Genomic DNA, 20,032 nt, shown 5'->3' with positions numbered 1-20,032 from the left:
ATAAGAGTAGGGGTGTTAACCCCGGTGTCCTGGCTAAAAATTCCCTATCTGGCCCTCAAACCATCATGGTCACCTAATAATCCCCAGTTTACAATTGGCTCATTCATCCCCCTCCACTCCCCTGTAACTATTCCCCAGGTTGTTGCTGCAAATGAGAACGTGTTCTCAGTCAACTTACCTGGTAAAATAACAGATAAATAAAACAATAAAATGTAATTAAACTGACTAAATGTCCTTATATGAACTGAAACTTAGTAAAATCTTTGAAATTGTTGCATGTTGTTTTATATTTTTATTCAGTATAGAAATCTCATTTATTCACACCTCTGAGTCAATACATGTTATTGTATTGAAAATATGAAGAGTGGTACTCAGTGATGAGTTATGTTGGATTTTCCTCAAACATAATGCTTTGTATTCAGGACATATTTACATATTTAATTTCTTTGCCACATTCTTTGCAGTTTTACTTTAGTGCCTTATTGCAAACAGGATGCATGTTTTGGAATATGTTTTATTCTGTACAGGCTTTCTTCTTTTCACTGTCATTGAGATTATTATCGTGGAGTAACCACAATGTTGTTGATCTATCCTCAATGTTCTCCTATCACACCCATTAAACTCTAACCATTTTAAAGGCACCATTGGCTTCATGGTGAAAACCCTGAGCAGTTTCCTTCCTCTCTGGCAACTGAGTTAGGAAAGACACCTGTTTCTCTGTATTGCATTTACATTTACATTTAAGTCATTTAGCAGACGCTCTTATCCAGAGCGACTTACAAATTGGTGCATTCACCTTATGACATCCAGTGGAAGAGCCACTTTACAATAGTGCATCTAAATATTTTAAGGGGGGTGAGAAGGATTACTTTATCCTATCCTAGGTTTTCCTTAAAGAGGTGGGGTTTCAGGTGTCTCCGGAAGGTGGTGATTGACTCCGCTGTCCTGGCGTCGTGAGGGAGTTTGTTCCACCATTGGGGGGCCAGAGCAGCGAACAGTTTTGACTGGGCTGAGCCAGTGGGAACTGTACTTCCTCAGTGGTAGGGAGGACGAGCAGGCCAGAGGTGGATGAACGCAGTGCCCTTGTTTGGGTGTAGGGCCTGATCAGAGCCTGGAGGTACATCTTAACTCAGGTCATACAAAACAATGGGGGCACCAATGCAAAGACAAGGGGTCTGTTCTGCTTACTTCATTGACTGTAAACAACAGACCCAGGCAAAATTAATATTAAGTCTTGAATCTCTGTGATGTTGCACTATTTACCAAGACTGGCTGGATTCCCTTCCACCCATCAAGACTGTGGGAGGTGTTTGGATTCCTCTCTTCAAGCCTGAGTGGTCCCTCTGGTCAATCTGGAGGGAATACTTATCCTATCCTAGGTATTCCTTAAAGAGGTGGGGTTTCAGGTGTCTCCGGAAGGTGGTGATTGACTCCGCTGTCCTGGCGTCGTGAGGGAGTTTGTTCCACCATTGGATCTTACACATAAAACCTCCTGAAGTTGGTTTTATGTGTAAGTTCTGACATAGTGAGTACGAGTGAGAGTCAGGAGTTCAGCTTGCATCTGCCACACTATCTCGCCTTGCAACTCAGCCCACTCAGCGTAGCATGGGGTCATAGTTTGTGTGTGACTGTGAGAGACTAACACATTTCACAGATTACAACCCATTCAAAAGCTGACAACACCGGTATACCGTACATATGTAGCAGGTGAATAATACCCTTTGTGAGCGGGATGATAAAGGATGTGGATGGATAGGTGTCTGACAGCTGGCAGTATTAGTCAGAGTCAGTGGTACAGTAGGACTGACACAGATCATCCCCCTTCAACTAGGGCTGGGTGGTAAAATCCATATTTTACTATCTACCAGTATTGATGCATGGACCACTTTGATTTTTACCTTACATAACAGTATTTCAATGTTTGGTTTGTTAAATGTAATACACATCAAATAACAGTGATGAAACTTGATTATGGCAATCATCTGTTCTTACCGGCAGTAAGTGCTTATTTGCTCACATGTAGTTTTTGGAATAGTGCCTATGATGCAGCGCTGGTGCTGAAGGTGCACACATGAAAGTAAGCATGCATGGGGCAGATACAGTGCTGTACAGTATCTGCCCGCTGTTCGCTAGAGCGCACGTATAGCCTTCACAATGAGACAATTATGGACAAAAGAGCAAAAGTATTTGTTAAAACGGCAAACAAGTATCGATTCCCTTCAAACATTTAGAAATGATATGCTCTTTCACCTAGCAAGTTATGCATTTACAATATCCATGTTTTGCTTTCCTATTGTACTAGCTTTTGCTGGTTTGACTCAGAAAATGTATTCAACTCTTTTGTATTATTTCTTAATTTTTTTAGAAAGGAAAGTATTGCTGATCATGTCGCCAGAATAAGATCCATGATATTTGTTGGAAAGGAGCATCAGGCTCATCACCTTGCACTTTCACCACCCTGAAGTTCGTCATCATTTATTTCACCTGTAGTCTAATAACCTGCATGATTCATCACGTGACCCCAAGTCGATTTCGATATGATGGTTATTATATCAATATTTGCACATAAAAGCTTTCCATCACGATATGATATTTTGTCCATATCACCCAGCTCTGCCCACATCCTCAGGCCCTTGTCAGGATGATGTCAGCCAGTCAGGGAAAGTGCTGCTGTCTGCAAACACCACTGGGTTGGAGAAGCCCAGATACACAGTATTTGTAGGGCTTTATTTACCGCCGTAACAAAACGCTTAGAGAAAATGTGAGTATTTTGAGAAATTCAGATCAAAACAGATCAAAACAGCCATTTTATGTTCCAGGCTATTTCCGTCATTGTTTCCATCTTCTCAGGAAAAAATAAGACTCAAGTAACAAAATGTTGCTATTTTCTCTGCTCCTGCAGTGAATCTGACTGGTGCGTGCTACACTAACTATAGTATGGTTGCAATTGGAGTAATATGAGCTATTATCACCAGAGGAAGAGGATAGCCGGAGAGAGGAGCATCATGAAATGTGATTGTAATTAAGGAGAGATCATTGCTATGGCGAGCTTACAGAAACAAAACATCAGTCTAAGATTTCTCTTTCTGAAAAGAAAGCAGTTATAGAGCAAACATGCTTTTCCTCTGGGCTGATTCAAGTGGGCGTATGAAATCATTGCGCTGCTGCTTCCAAAGGCTAACAGACCATTGGGATACTCCCTCTTTCAGTCTCTCACACACAGTAAAACCAGTACAGACGCCATACAAACTCAATGTGCATACAGAGCTTTCCCCTGCCCTCAGGGCACATCTCCCTAACAAAAACACATACTGTACAGTACAGGATATTAGTGATTTACAAAAAACAAAGCTTAGAGAAAATTATTCAGGGAATCGTATACCAACTACTACAGTATGAATTGATAGTTTGATTGACTTACTAGTTGTTCACTGTTAAACATATGGGGATAGTCATTAATACGGCATTAAATGTATTAGATTAATCTGTGGGAGAGATGAACTTCCTCCTGCCTTTGGATCAGGAGACTGGGAGCATCAGAGAATTAGTATTTAGCAACATGCTCAGAGCATTGCCTCCCAGTCATATAAATCCTGGCCAATGTTTAATGTCCTGCAAATCAAGTAAAAGCAATCTCAGGTCCAGCCTCTCCTCTCCTCAGCTCACAGCCATCCTTCCTCTCTCGGTCTCATCCGTCAGAAGGCCAGAGGAGGCAGGTCCCGGACTACCTGCTGTCTGCTACCAGCAGCATACTAATTGTGTTATCAAGAGCACTGGAACAGAACTTATAAACAGTGCCTGCGCCCCAATGTGTGATGGACTAGGATATTTTCTAAGAATGTTAGCTAGATATCCTTACACGAGGAAAAATAAATATCTACATCACAATCACACTACTTGCGCGATATCAGCCCTGAGCATATTGCACTGCTTCGTTTCTCCACTACATCACCAGATTCCTGCTGCAAGCTCTGGACCATTACACCGGATCTTCGCAGCTAGCTAGCTGCTACAGAGGGCTATTGAGGCTAACGCGCTTGTCCAGAAGCATGCACCAGTTAGTCTCGAGCTAGCCTCGAAGCTAGGCCCATCTCCCGGCTAGCAAACTAATTACACCAACTACAATACCCCTCTTGTCAATTTGGCCTGGACCCTTTGTCGACATGGAGCCCTGCGGATCCATCACGAATGGTCTGCTGATCTGCTTACTCACCCGGCCTCTGCGTTGCGGATGTGGAGAAGATCCATCTGCTATCCCCGGTCCGCTAGCTTCCTGAACACTGTATCCCGCTTGCCTAGCGTAGTAATCGACTACCGAACGGCTCCCTGTTCCAGCTATTGCTGCTCATTGGACCCTATGATCACTCGGCTACACAACTGATGCCTGCTGGACCATTCATTAACACGGACCTTCATTTTGTTTATCTGTCGACCCCAGCCTCGAACTCAGGCCCTGTGTGTAGCTAACTGACCCTCTCTGCCCATTTATCACCATTTAACCATTATTGTTGTTGTCTTAGTTGTTTATCTGTTGTTGTCTCACCCGTTGTTGTCTTAGCTATCCCAAACAACACCTGTGATTGCTTTATGCCACTCTCTGTCTATATGCCTTGTATACTGTAGTTAAGGGCAGCTCTCATTGTTTCATTTTACTGCTGAGCCCCTAGTCCTGCTCAACATGTTTCAGATAGCCCCCTTGTCCCACCTCCCAAACATTCGGAGACCGCACCAAGCTTAACTAGCGCCTCCAGAGATGCAACAACTCTCATTGTCACTCAATGCATAGGTTTACCCCCACTGTACTCGCACCCTACTATACCCTTGTCTGTACACTATGCCCTGAATCTATTCTACCACGTCCAGAAATCTGCTCCTTTTATTCTCTGTTCCCAAAGCACTAGACGACCAGCTCTTATAGCCTTTAGCCATACCCTCATCCTACTCCTCCTCTGGTAATATAGAGGTTAACCCAGGCCCTTTGTGTCCCCAGGCGCTCTCATTTGCTGACTTCTGTAACCGTAAAAGCCTTGGGTTCATGAATGTTAACATCAGAAGCCTCCTCCCTAAGATTGCTTTATTCACTGCTTTAGCACACTCCGCCAACCCCGATACCCTAGCCGTGTCTGAATCCTGGCTTAGGAAGGATTCAGACACCAAAAATTCTGAAATTCTGAAATTTTATATCCCCAATTACTACATTTTCCGTCAAGACAGAACTGCTAAATGGGGTGGAATTGCAATCTACTGTAGAGATAGCCTGCAGAGTTCTGTCATACTATCCAGATCTATGCCCAAACAGTTTGAGCTACCTTTAAAGATCCATCTCTCCAGAAATAAGTCCTTCACTGTTTCCGCTTTTTATAGACCCCCCCTATGCTCCCAGCTGTGCCTTGGACATCATATGTGAATTGATTTCCCCCCATCTATCGTCAGAGTTCGTACTGCTAGGTGACCTAAATTGGGATATGCTTAACACCCCGGCAGACCTACAAACTAAGCTAGATGCCCTCAATCTCACAAAAATGATAAAATAACCTACCAGGTACAATCCTGACCAGCTTGCCCTCTAAATACACCTCTGCTGTTTTCAACCAGGATCTCAGCGATCATTGCCTACGTCCGTTATGGGTCAGTGGTCAAACGACCATCCCTCACTGTGAAACGTTCCAAAAAGCCTTTCAAATTGACCTGTCCCAGGTATCCTGGAAGGATGTTGACCTCATACCATCAGTAGATGATGCCTGGTTATTCTTTAAAAGTGCTTTCCTCACCATCTTAAATAAGCATGCCCCTTTCAAAAAAATGTAGAACTAAGAAAAGATACAGCCCTTGGTTCACTCCAGACTTGACTGCCCTTGACCAGCACAAAAACACCCTGTGGCATACTGCACTAGCATCGAATATTCCCTGCGATATGCAACTTTTCAGGGAAGTCAGGAACCACTACACATTCAGTTAGGAAAGCAAAGGCTAGCTTTTTCAAACATAAATTTGCATCCTGCAGCACTTTTTCAAATTTTTTGGGGGGGGCACTAAGTCCATGGAGAATAAGAGTACCTCCTCCCAGCTGCCCACTGCACTGAGACTAGGAAACAGTGTCACCACTGATAAATCCACGATAATTGAGAATTTCAATAAGCATCTCTCTCTGGCTGGCCATGCTTTTCTACCCCAACCCCGGCCTACAGCTCTGCCCCCCCCCCTCGCTTCTCCTCCTCTTCCAAATCCAGACAGCTGATGTTCTGAAAGAACTGCAAAATCTGGATCCCTACAAATCAGCTGGGCTAGACAATCTGGACCCTCTCTTCCTAAAATTATCCACCGCCATTGTTGCAACCCCTATTACTAGTCTGTTCAACCTCTTTCTTATCGTCTGAGAACCCCAAAGATTGGAAAACGGCCGCAGTCATCCCCCTCTTCAAAGGGGGAGACACTCTAGACCCAAACTGTTACAGACCTATATACATCCTGCCCTGCCTTTCTAAGGTCTTCGAAAGCCAAGTGAACAAACAGATCACAGACCATTTCGAATCCCACCGTACCTTCTCCGCTATGCAATCTCGTTTCCGAGACGGTCATGGGTGCACCTCAGCCACGCTCAAGGTCCTAAACGATATCATAACCGCCATCGATAAAAGACAGTACTGCCAACATCGACCTGGCCAAGGCTTTCGACTCTGTCAATCACCGGATTCTTATCGGCAGACTCAATAGCCTTGGTTTCTCTAATGACTTTCCTGGTTCACTAAAGACTTCTGAGAGTTCAGTGTGCCAAATCGGAGGGCCTGTTGTCCGGACCTCTGGCAGTCTATGGGGGTGCCACAGGGTTCAATTCTCAGGCCGAATCATTTCTCTGTATATATCAATGATGTCGCTCTTGCTGCGGGTGATTCCTTGATCCCATTCTGTTTCCATCTGGCCCTTCTTTGGACACTGTGCTAACAAACTTCCAAACGAGCTTCAACCCCCATACAACTTCCTATTTTGAAACAAAGCCTCCTTCACTCATGCTTCCAAACTTACCCTCATAAAACTGACTATCCTACCAATCCTTGACTTTGGCAATGTTATTTATGCTGCAGTAGTTTGTGTGTTGGGGGGCTAGGTTCAGTCTGTTATATCTGGAGTATTTCTCCTGTCTTATCCTGTGTGAATTTAAGTGTGCTCTCTCTAATTATTTATTTCTCTCTCTCAAAGGACCTGAGCCCTAGGACCTGAGCCCTAGGACCATGCCTCAGGACTACCTGGCCTGATGACTCTTTGCTGTCCCCAGTCCACCTGGCCGTGCTTCTGCTCCAGTTTAAACTGTTCTGCCTGCGGTTATGGAAACCTGACCTGTTCACCGGACCTGCTACCTTGTCCCAGACCTGCTGTTTTCAACTCTCTAGAGACAGCAGGAGCGGTAGAGATACTCTGAATGATCGGCTATGAAAAGCCAACTGACATTTACTCCTGAGGTGCTGACCTGTTGCACCCTCGACATCCACTGTAATTATTATTATTTGACCTGCTGGTGATCTATGAACATTTGATCTTGGCCATGTCTTGTTATTATCTCCACCCGGCACAGCCAGAAGAGGACTGGCCACCCCTCATAGCCTGGTTCCTCTCTAGGTTTCTTCCTAGGTTCTGGCCTTTCTATGGAGATTTTCCTAGCCACTGTGCACACCTGCATTGCTTGCTGTTTGGGGTTTTAGTCTGGGTTTCTGTACAGCTGTTGTAAGAAGGGCTTTATAAATACATTTGATTTACAAATTAGCCTCCAACACCCTACTTGGCAACATTTACATTTAAGTCATTTAGCAGACGCTCTTATCCAGAGCGACTTACAAATTGGTGCATTCACCTTATGACATCCAGTGGAACAGTCACTTTACAATAGTGCATCTAAATCTTAAGGGGGGTGAGAGGGATTACTTATCCTATCCTAGGTATTCCTTAAAGAGGTGGGGTTTCAGGTGTCTCCGGAAGGTGGTGATTGACTCCGCTGTCCTGGCGTCGTGAGGGAGTTTGTTCCACCATTGGGGGGCTAGAGCAGCGAACAGTTTTGACTGGGCTGAGCGGGAGCTGTACTTCCTCAGTGGTAGGGAGGCGAGCAGGCCAGAGGTGGATGAACGCAGTGCCCTTGTTTGGGTGTAGGGCCTGATCAGAGCCTGGAGGTACTGAGGTGCCGTTCCCCTCACAGCTCCGTAGGCAAGCACCATGGTCTTGTAGCGGATGCGAGCTTCAACTGGAAGCCAGTGGAGAGAACGGAGGAGCGGGGTGACGTGAGAGAACTTGGGAAGGTTGAACACCAGACGGGCTGCGGCGTTCTGGATGAGTTGAAGGGGTTTAATGGCACAGGCAGGGAGCCCAGCCAACAGCGAGTTGCAGTAATCCAGACGGGAGATGACAAGTGCCTGGATTAGGACCTGCGCCGCTTCCTGTGTGAGGCAGGGTCGTACTCTGCGGATGTTGTAGAGCATGAACCTACAGGAACGGGTCACCACCTTGATGTTGGTTGAGAACGACAGGGTGTTGTCCAGGATCACGCCAAGGTTCTTGGCGCTCTGGGAGGAGGACACAATGGAGTTGTCAACCGTGATGGCGAGATCATGGAACGGGCAGTCCTTCCGCGGGAGGAAGAGCAGCTCCGTCTTGCCGAGGTTCAGCTTGAGGTGGTGATCCGTCATCCACACTGATATGTCTGCCAGACATGCAGAGATGCGATTCGCCACCTGGTCATCAGAAGGGGGAAAGGAGAAGATTAATTGTGTGTCGTCTGCATAGCAGTGATAGGAGAGACCATGTGAGGTTATGACAGAGCCAAGTGACTTGGTGTATAGCGAGAATAGGAGAGGGCCAAGAACAGAGCCCTGGGGGACACCAGTGGTGAGAGCGCGTGGTGAGGAGACAGATTCTCGCCACGCCACCTGGTAGGAGCGACCTGTCAGGTAGGACGCAATCCAAGCGTGGGCCGCGCCGGAGATGCCCAACTCGGAGAGGGTGGAGAGGAGGATCTGATGGTTCACAGTGTCGAAGGCAGCCGATAGATCTAGAAGGATGAGAGCAGAGGAGAGAGAGTTAGCTTTAGCAGTGCGGAGCGCCTCCGTGATACAGAGGAGAGCAGTCTCAGTTGAATGACTAGTCTTGAAACCTGACTGATTTGGATCAAGAAGGTCATTCAGAGAGAGATAGCGGGAGAGCTGGCCAAGGACGGCACGTTCAAGAGTTTTGGAGAGAAAAGAAAGAAGGGATACTGGTCTGTAATTGTTGACATCGGAGGGATCGAGTGTAGGTTTTTTCAGAAGGGGTGCAATTCTCGCTCTCTTGAAGACGGAAGGGACGTAGCCAGCGGTCAGGGATGAGTTGATGAGCGAGGTGAGGTAAGGGAGAAGGTCTCCGGAAATGGTCTGGAGAAGAGAGGAGGGGATAGGGTCAAGCGGGCAGGTTGTTGGGCGGCCGGCCGTCACAAGACGCGAGATTTCATCTGGAGAGAGAGGGGAGAAAGGGGTCAGAGCACAGGGTAGGGCAGTGTGAGCAGAACCAGCGGTGTCGTTTGACTTAGCAAACGAGGATCGGATGTCGTCGACCTTCTTTTCAAAATGGTTGACGAAGTCATCTGCAGAGAGGGAGGAGGGGGGGGATTCAGGAGGGAGGAGAAGGTGGCAAAGAGCTTCCTAGGGTTAGAGGCAGATGCTTGGAATTTAGCGTGGTAGAAAGTGGCTTTAGCAGCAGAGACAGAGGAGGAAAATGTAGAGAGGAGGGAGTGAAAGGATGCCAGGTCCGCAGGGAGGCAAGTTTTCCTCCATTTCCGCTCGGCTGCCCGGAGCCCTGTTCTGTGAGCTCGCAATGAGTCATCGAGCCACGGAGCGGGAGGGGAGGACCGAGCCGGCCTGGAGGATAGGGGGCATAGAGAGTCAAAGGATGCAGAGAGGGAGGAGAGGAGGGTTGAGGAGGCAGAATCAGGAGATAGGTTGGAGAAGGTTTGAGCGGAGGGAAGAGATGATAGGATGGAAGGGGAGAGAGTAGCGGGGGAGAGAGAGCGAAGGTTGGGACGGCGCGATACCATCCGAGTAGGGGCAGTGTGGGAGGTGTTGGATGAGAGCGAGAGGGAAAAGGATACAAGGTAGTGGTTGGAGACTTGGAGGGGAGTTGCAATGAGGTTAGTGGAAGAACAGCATCTAGTAAAGATGAGGTCGAGCGTATTGCCTGCCTTGTGAGTAGGGGGGGAAGGTGAGAGGGTGAGGTCAAAAGAGGAGAGGAGTGGAAAGAAGGAGGCAGAGAGGACAGAGTCAAAGGTAGACGTGGGGAGGTTAAAGTCGCCCAGAACTGTGAGAGGTGAGCCATCCTCAGGAAAGGAGCTTATCAAGGCATCAAGCTCATTGATGAACTCTCCGAGGGAACCTGGAGGGCGATAAATGATAAGGATGTTAAGCTTGAAAGGGCTGGTAACTGTGACAGCATGGAATTCAAAGGAGGCGATAGACAGATGGGTAAGGGGAGAAAGAGAGAATGACCACTTGGGAGAGATAAGGATCCCGATGCCACCACCCCGCTGACCAGAAGCTCTCGGGGTGTGCGAGAACACGTGGGCGGACGAAGAGAGAGCAGTAGGAGTAGCAGTGTTGTCTGTGGTGATCCATGTTTCCGTCAGTGCCAAGAAGTCGAGGGACTGGAGGGAGGCATAGGCTGAGATGAACTCTGCCTTGTTGACCGCAGATTGGCAGTTCCAGAGGCTACCGGAGACCTGGAACTCCACGTGGGTCGTGCGCGCTGGGACCACCAGAGTAGGGTGGCCGCGGCCACGCGGTGTGGAGCGTTTGTATGGTCTGTGCAGAGAGGAGAGAACAGGGATAAACAGACACATAGTTGACAGGCTACAGAAGAGGCTACGCTAATGCAAAGGAGATTGGAATGACAAGTGGACTACACGTCTCGAATGTTCAGAAAGTTAAGCTACGTAGCAAGAATCTTATTGACTAAAATGATTAAAATGATACAGTACTGCTGAAGTAGGCTAGCTGGCAGTGGGTGCGTTGTTGACACTACACTAATCAAGTCGTTCCGTTGAGTGTAATAGTTTCTGCAGTGTTGCTATTCGGGGGCTAGCTGGCTAGCTAGCAGTGTTGTTTACGTTACGTTGCGTTAAAAGAACGACAATAGCTGGCTAGCGAACCTAGAAAATCGCTCTAGACTACACAATTATCTTTGATACAAAGACGGCTATGTAGCTAGCTGAGAAGAAATTGCTAAGATTAGACAAATCAAACCGTTGAGCTATAATGAAATATAATGAAATGTAATGAAATGTAATGAAAAAGTTATACTACCCGCGGGAGCGAAATTGGATGCAGTCTATCACAGTGCCATCCGTTTTGACACCAAAGCCCCATATACTACCCACCACTGCGACCTGTATGGCTGGTCCTCGCTACACATTCGTCGCCAAACCCACTGGCTCCAGGTCATCTACAAGTCCTTGCTAGGTATAGCTCTGCCTTATCTCAACTCACTGGTCACCATAGCAATACACACCCGTAGCACGCGCTCCAGCAGGTATACTTCACTGGTCATCCCCAAAGCCAACAACTCATTTGGCTGCCTTTCTTTCCAGTTCTCTGCTGCCAATGACTGAAACGATTTGCAAAATAAATAAGTCACTGAAGTTGGATACTTATCTCCGGCACTAACTTTAAGCGTCAGCTGTCAGAGCAGCTTACCGATCGCTGCAGCTGTATACAGCCCATCTGTAAATGGCCATCCAATCAACTACCTACCTCATCCCCATATGTTCTTGTTTTTCTGCACACCAGTATTTGTACTTGCACATCCTCATCTGCACATATATCACTCCGGTGTAAATTGCTAAATTGTAAGTACAATGACTTAAATGTAATGTAATGTAATGTAAATGTAATTACTTCGCCACTATTGGCCTATTTGTTGCCTTACTTACTTACTTCATTTGCACACACTGTATACAGATTTTTTCTATTGTGTTATTGACTGTATGTTTGTTTATCCCATGTGTAACTCTGTCATTGTTTTTGGCCCACTGCTTTGCTTTATCTTGGCCAGGCCGCAGTTGTAAATGAGAAATTGTTCTCAACTGGCCTACCTGGTTAAATAAAGGTGAACAAATGAAATATTGAAATACTGTTGTGGATCCCTTTCTTATCTACATGTCTGTTTTTGACCAATTGTATTTGGATATAGTTAACATATTGTATTTGGAACACTCAAAGACAATGTCCTTGTGAATGTTTTATTAATCATAAAAACCATCATAACTGAGTCAAACCTTCTTAGTCTCTGAAGGCAGAAGTTCAGGGGGAGGGCATGTTGTTGGCCCATTGTTTCCACATCACTGACTTTGCATTGCCCACCTTTTCCTGGACTTATAAGGATGGACAGCGGGAGCAGGCTGGGCCACTTCTGTTACCACAGGTTCAGAGCTGCCACTGCCTGCAAGGTCATCCTTATAAAAATATTCACTGCTGTGCTTTTTAACATTTGAACCAAAGTCTGCTTTCAAATGTCAGATAAACAATGTCATTATAAAGAGCTATATTCACTGTAAAAGCACTAAAATAAGCACTTAACTGTGTACGTTCAGTATGAGCCAACTTGCTATAAAACAATAGAAGAAAGCAGAGGCAGGAAAATAGATTAAAAAGGATGACTGATCCAGTTTCACAAAGTGTGCCTGAAAAATTAAAAAACACTCATCAGTAAAACTGCCATATTGGTTTTACTGCTTCAGTGAGGGTGCTTGGTGAAGGAGTGCATTATAAAACTGTAAAGTTTATACATTGTATTAATAACCTGAGACCTTCTGCTATTTCTGTACTTTGAACAAACTGAAGAAGTGAGAAGGTAACAGTAACAACCACTGCTTTGAGAGGATCCCTGTTCATTTGGTGTTCGGCTGGTATGACCTGTCCTTTTATCTAGACACTACTACTGCTTGTACAGACGATCACTGCTGTGGAGTAATTATCTTCTCACAGGACTCACTTGGTCTGAAAACAAAGTAAAACTTTCTTACACATAGTTGGAGGCTAAGTAACCAAACAAAACTTCACAAAACAGCCAGCCAGCCGGCCAGCAGATAAGGTACTCGGGCAAGACTCCTTTCCACACACGCAATTAGGAAGACAGCTATTTACTGTATGTTCCCTCTCCAAATGATTCATGATTGGTCAACAAACACACAGTATCTCTATGCCACTTCTAGCAGCTTTGTTTTCCTCTCAGCACCACGGTCTGAGAGCAAAGGAGAATCAAATGTTTAAATTGTCTGGGAAAGGCGTAAACAAACAGCTTCTCCTGCTACAAAATATTATCCACTTCAGAAAGTTCTCCTAAAGGGTACCGTGTGCTGGAGGCCTGCTGACAAACTGGAAGCCGTTTCTGAAGATAGCTACGCAAAGACACACTTGGCTGATTTATTTTTCTCCAATATTCCATATACAATCCCTTTAGAGGACACACAAAATATCAAAAGACATGTATTCCCATTCCTACCATGACAGCTCGGTATTGCCAATACTCTCATTTGAAATAAGGACTTGTTTTATGTAACATGAATGTTTCGTATTCAGTGAAAACTAGCACCAACCATGTTCATCAACATCTGACAACACACGTTTTAGCAAAACATCAAGAACACAATATGGCAGAAACTGAGTGAATGAGGAAGAACATAGCCTTCTCCCAATTACTGAGCATTTCACCCATATGATTTCACCTCTTTTTCTTATCATTAGTCTCAGATGGGGTCTGGGTGTGTCACAGGCGGACATCTGAGAACCATTAACTCCACTGCCAGCATCCACGCTTTCCCTCTGATTCAAGCCCACCAACCAGAGCACCAATGACCTGTGCTGGCCACATTTCCAAACATACTTTATGAAAAGAACAGAGAAACTCCCTAAAAATATCAGCTTCCACAATGTATCAGAGAGGAAAGGTAATCTACTTGATTGTGTTAACTCCTTGGCATACAGCTCCATCACATAATTGGATACTGTCGTGAACTGCAATTCACACATTTTGAGAGTCATCTAGGTCATCAGAACTACCTTTTAAGCACTTTTCCCCTCAACTGCATTTATGCCCTGCGACCAGACCCTAGGCCTAGCCCTGTTTCTGATTAAGAAAAACAAACATCCAGCAGAAATCCACCAAAACATCTGATCACCATGATTAGACTCCCACAGTCATTGTGCAACACCTGCTTTAGATCTGAAGAGTCATCTGAGGAGAGCTAACGTGTGGTGATTATGTGGATGTGCTGTAGGGGAGAGTACAAATGAGCCACTCCAGGACAGGGCTGGTGGCTGGACCGAGCTACAGGATTAGTTTCAAGTTTTATTAGTCGTATGTAGAGGATACACATGGTATTTACCATCCAAATAAATGATTACGAGGCTCCTTCTCGACACCGCAACAAAAAATTCAAGATAAGAAAATGAAAATAAAGTAAAAATGGCTCAGTAGAATATCAAAAGTACCAATCAAAAGTTTGGACACTGACTCATTCAAGGGTTTTTATTTTTACAATTTTCTACATTGTAGAATAATAGTGAAGACATCAAAACTATGAAATAACACATATGGAATCATGTGCTAACCAAAAAAAGTGTTAAACAAATCAAAATATATTTTATATTTGAGATATTTCAAAAGGAGACATTGCCTTGATGACAGCTTTGCACACTCTTTGCATTCTCTCAACCAAGCTTCACCTGGAATGCTTTTCCAACAGTCTTGAATGAGTTATGTTGAGCACTTGTTGGCTGCTTGGCATCTTCCGTGGATCTGTTGGAGCGGTAGGGAAATTCTGGTGGGTCCAGTGTGCCTGGCATAGATATGAGCCATGACCAGCCTCTCAAAGCACTTAATGATGACAGGGGTGCAATGAATGAAGAAAGTGGGGACTACAGTGGGGACTACAGCTTGGGACAGGGACAGGTTGAAGATGTCTGAGAAGACGCCCGCCAGCTGGTCAGCGCACACTCTGAAGACGTGGCCAGGGATGCCATCTGGGCCTGCGCTTAGTGAGTATTCACGCGAGGGTTTTTCTCATGTTAGCCTCGGAGAGAGAAAGCACCTGGTCATCCGGAACGGTGAGAGCCTTCCTGAATGGCTCTATTTTCTGCCTTAAAGCGAGCATAAATGTGTTAAGTTCCTTGGAGGGAGGTTACGGTGGGAACCACACAGCTGGATTTGCCTTTGTAGTCAGTGATAGCCTGTAGTCCTTACCACGTGTCGAGAGTCTGAGTTGGTAAATATTGATTAAAGTTTGAGTTTGCATGGTCTTTTTGCACCCCTAATGGATTTGCGTCGCTCGTACCTGCTTGCCCTGACCCACCGAGTTGTCAGGGTTCATTCTGCTGACACTGAATGCTGCAGTATGGGCTCTCAACATGGTACGAATTTCATTCAGGGTTTTTGGTTGGGGTATGTCCGGATTGTTATTGTGGGTACAACATCATCAACACATTTCGTAATGAAGCCTGTGAGATTCCTGTGATATTCCTCAATGTTTGATGGATGAGTTTTGGTGGGATGAATCTTTGAACATTTTCCAATCAATTTTCTCAAAACAGTCCTGCAGCATTGAGTCTGCCTCCTCTGTCCAGCGATTAGGGATTCGAGCACATGAAGGATGCTGCCACGCTTAGTTAAGGACTCGCAGGCACCATATTTCATGCTTCACATCTGAAGGTTACCATAGCAACAACATTTTGGGGCAATTCCCAGGTCAGGTGGCTTCTGTCGGCGCCGTGCAGTGAGACAACCCTTAAAGGCCTTTGCTGTGCAGTCAGACATTCACTCACAGCACAGGCCCAAGCAAAGACTAACAAAAGCTACTTAATATAATTCTTGACATGAGTCAATTGTCAGTGTTTCCCCTATATGCAAATCACTGCCATTTAAAAAATATAGAGTGTGTACAAAACATTAAGAACACGTTCTCGTTCCATGACAAAGACTGACCAGATGAATCCAGGTGAAAGCTATGATCCCTTATTGGATGTCCCTTGTTAAATGCACTTGAATCAGTGTAGATGAAGGGGAGGACACAGGTTAAAGAATAATTTGTAAGGCTTGAGACAATTGAGACATGGATTATGTACAGTATAGTATGTGTGCTATTCAGAAGGTGAATGGGTAAGATAAAATATTTACGTGCCTTTGAACGGGGTTGGTAGTAGGTGCCAGGCGCACCGGTTTGTGTAAAGAACCTCAACATTGCTGGGTTTTTCACCATCAACTAGGGCTGGGTGGTATACTGTATTTTTTAACGATATACCGGTATTGATGCACGGACTGGTTTGTTTTTTACATTTTACCTTCTATAACTGTATTTGAATGTTTGGTTTGTGAAATGTGATACGCCGTGTGTAACGTCCATTTTTATAGTTTACTTCGCCCCATTCAAGGAGCGCATTTGTTGTTCCTTGACCACGAGACACATGCGTTTGGTCTGCATGGTCAATGCACCACAGGCAACAATGTCGATGACAACAATGCCGTTTCCACTTTACTTCTTAATATAAATCCACTAGCATTCTATAATTACACTATTAGTTTGTGTTTCTTTATTCTGCAAACATCTAGTTTGTCTTTTCGTAGCAAGTTTGGCCTAAGTTGTGTAAGCCACTAATGCTGATTGCTAGTGAGCTGGCTAGTAATAATTAGCAATGCAGCCTGATAACACCAACGACGGTGTTGACCTAAAATCAGCATGTTTGTGCAACTGTATCTTCTAAATCGAAGAGGAATACGCAAAGCATGAATATGTTAACATGAACTAGGTAAGATGAAAACATTCAAATGTAGCCAAAGATTATAGTATCCCCTAGAAAACACTTAACACTTTGGTTTCTACCCTAACTCGTCTCTGGCATTTTCCTTGGTTGTCATGTCAAACAACACTGTATTCAATGTGCCCAATATTATATTTTAACTATAGAATTAGTATAATCATTCTATTTCCATGATTCCAACAGTTCACCCAAATCACAATTGCAACTTTGAGAAAAAAACTAATGTAGTACTAAAAACAACATAAGATAGAAAACACACTGAAAAAATATGTATAAATAAGAATAACACGAGAAATAAGCAAGCTATATACAGGGTCAGTTCCAATACCATATTTGCAATGTGCAGGGATACTGGAGTGAGAGGTAAGGTATAGACGTATAGGGGTAAGGTGACTAGGCATCAAAATATGATAAACAGAGTAGCAGCAAAGTACTGTATATGATGACTGTATGTGAGTGTGTATGCGTGTGTGGAGTCAGTATAAATATGTGCATGTTATGTGTGAGTAAATGAAGCGAGTGTGAGTGTGTGTGTGTGTGAGTGTGTAGAGTCCTCTGAGTGTGCATAGAGACAATGTATCCATTTTGTTAGCTATTTAGCAGTTTTATGGCTTGGGGACAGAAGCTGTTGAGGAGCCTGTTGGGTGTCAGACTTGATGCACCGGTATCGCTTGCCATGCAGAAGCAGACAGAACAGTCTATGGCCTGGGTGGCTGGAGTCTAACAATTTCCGGGCCATTATTTTACACTGCCTGATAAAGAAGTCCTGGATGGCAGGGAGCTAGGCCACAGTGATGTACTGGGCTGTCCGCAACACCCTCTGTAGGGCCAAGTGATCGAGGTTTGTGCTGTTGCCATACCAAGCCGTGATGCAGCCAGTCAAGATGCGGTCAATGGTGAAGCTGTCAAAGGTTTTGAGGATTTGAGGACCCATGCCAAACCTTTTCAACCTCCTGAGGGAGAATAGGCGCTGTCGCTCCTTCTTTACGATTGTGCGTGGAACATTTTAAGTCCTTAGTGATTTGGACACAGAGGAACTTGAAGCTGCCCCCTCTCCCCCTTTCCTGTAGTCCACGATCAGCCCTTTGGTATTACTGACGTTGAGGGAGAGGTTGTTGTCCCAGCACCACCACCTGCCAGGTCACTGACCACCTCCCTGTAGGCTGTCAAATTGTCACCGACCACCGTCATGTCATCAGCAAACTTGATGATCGTGTAGGAGTCATGCGTGACCACGCAGTTGTGGGTGAACAGGGAGTACAGGAGGGGACTAAGCACACACCCCTGTGGGACCCCCGTGTTGAGGATCAGCATGACGGAGGCGATGTTGCCTACCCTCATCACCTAGGGCCTGCCCGTCAGGAAGTCCAGGATCCAGTTGCAGAGGGAATTGTTCAGTTCCAGGGTCCTAAGTTTGGTGACAAGCTTGGGAAGGGACAATGGTGTTCAATACTGAGCTGTAAATGAACAGCAACTAAGGTATTCATCTTATCTAGGTGGGTGAGGGCAATTGAGTGCAACTGAGGTTGCATCATCTATACATCTGTTGGGGCGGTATGCAAGTTGGAGTGGGTCTCAGGTATTTAAGATGATGGAGTTGATGTGTGCCATAACCTTCATTTCAAAGCACTTCTTGATTACAGATGTGAGTGCAAGAGGACTGTAGTATTTTTGGCATGAGGCCTCAGTTCCTGGGAACAAGAATGATGGTGGTCAGCTTTAGGGATGTGGGGAATACAGACTAAAACAAGGAGAGATCGAAAATGACCGTGAATATGCCTGCCAGCTGTTCTGCGCATGCTCTGAGAACACACCCTGGAATACTGTGCCAGTGTTGACCTGATTAAAGACAAGATCACCCAGTCCTCTGGGTCACTGAGGGCCCTCATGCACAGCACAGTGTTGTTAAAGCGTGCAAAAAATGCATTGAGTTCATCTGGTAGAGAGGCATTGTTGGGCAGATCATGGCTGTGTCTTCATTTGTAATCCGTATTGGACTGTAGCTCCTGTCACATGCGACAGGTGTCAGAGCCTTTGTAATATCATTTCACCTTATTCCTATATTGTCCTTTTGCCCGTTTGATGACTCTGCAGGGGTCGAAGTGAGAGTTCTTATACTTGTTCCTGTCCTCAGCCTCAGGGTTGTCTGTATATTTATAGATGTATGCCCCAGGAAGACCCCAACTGCTGATTTCCCTTGATGAGAGAGAAAATACCAAAGCCTTACCTTATTGCTGAATCATAAAATGGCCAAGGATTTAAGCAGGTTTTTACAGCTGGAAAGAAACAAAGACCCAGTAAGCTACAGGAAGGAAATATGCACGGCTGACAATTTTGCTGAATCACCACTTCTCAGAAGAGCAAATTCTCCTACTGAAAGACAACCCATAACCATTCCATAAGAGCCATAATTGTCTCAAAACATACATTTAATGATCAAGCAAAGCAGTGTGTGGTTTATCTTCAGTGCATTCTTAGATGACACAGTAACATAAAATGGAAAAGTAATTACTATATACACTACCGGTCAAACGTTTTAGAACACCTACTCATTTCAAGGGTTTTTCTTTATTTTTTACATTGTAGAATGATAGTGAAGACATCAAAACTACAAAATAACACATGGAATCATGTGATAACTAAAACAATTGTTAACAAATGAAAATATATTTTACATTTGAGATTATTTAAAAAGCCACCCTTTGCCTTGACAACAGCTTAGCACACTCTTGGGATTCTCTCAACCAGCTTCATGAGGTTGTCACCTGGAATGCATTTCAATTAACAGGTGTGCCTTCTTGAAAGCTAGTTCGTGGAATTTATTTCCATCTTAATGCATTTGTGCCAATCAGTTGTGCATTGACAAGGTGTGTGTGGGGGGGGGGGGCAATACAGAATATAACCCTATTTGGTAAAAGACCAAATCCATATTATGGTAAGAACAGTTCAAATTAGCAAAGGGAAACGACAGTCCGTTGTTACTTTAAGACATGAAGGTCAGTAAATACGGAACATTTCAAGAACTTTAACATCTCTTCCAGGGCAGTCGCAAAAACCATCAAGCCCTATGCAGCTCTCTGCTCCAGAGGATACGTTTGTTAGAGTTTACAGCCTCAGATATTTCAGCCCAAATAAATGCTTCACAGAATTCAAGTAACAGACATCTGTGGGGGTGCTTTGCTGGTGACACGGTCTGTGATTTATTTAGAATT

The 20,032-nt window shown here is 44.9% G+C and overlaps 1 protein-coding gene across 3 annotated transcripts in view; it reads right to left on the bottom strand.

Annotated features, from left to right (window-relative positions):
• The window catches only part of LOC124000967 (talin-2-like), a 152,040-nt gene that overhangs the window by 89,781 nt on the left and 42,227 nt on the right, over window positions 1–20,032 (bottom strand). The window contains exon 2 of one of the 3 annotated variants that reach the window (XM_046307615.1): window positions 19,048–19,096. The exons of the other annotated variants lie outside the window; for them this stretch is intronic. The gene's annotated coding sequence lies outside the window, so the exon portion shown is untranslated. The remainder of the gene's footprint in view (window positions 1–19,047; window positions 19,097–20,032) is intronic. 3 annotated transcript variants of the gene reach the window in all.

Source organism: Oncorhynchus gorbuscha, linkage group LG02, assembly GCF_021184085.1.
Source record: "Oncorhynchus gorbuscha isolate QuinsamMale2020 ecotype Even-year linkage group LG02, OgorEven_v1.0, whole genome shotgun sequence".
NCBI lineage: Eukaryota > Metazoa > Chordata > Actinopteri > Salmoniformes > Salmonidae > Oncorhynchus > Oncorhynchus gorbuscha.
Note: the sequence above shows the minus strand (reverse complement) of the source record. Positions and strands in the feature narration are given on the sequence as shown.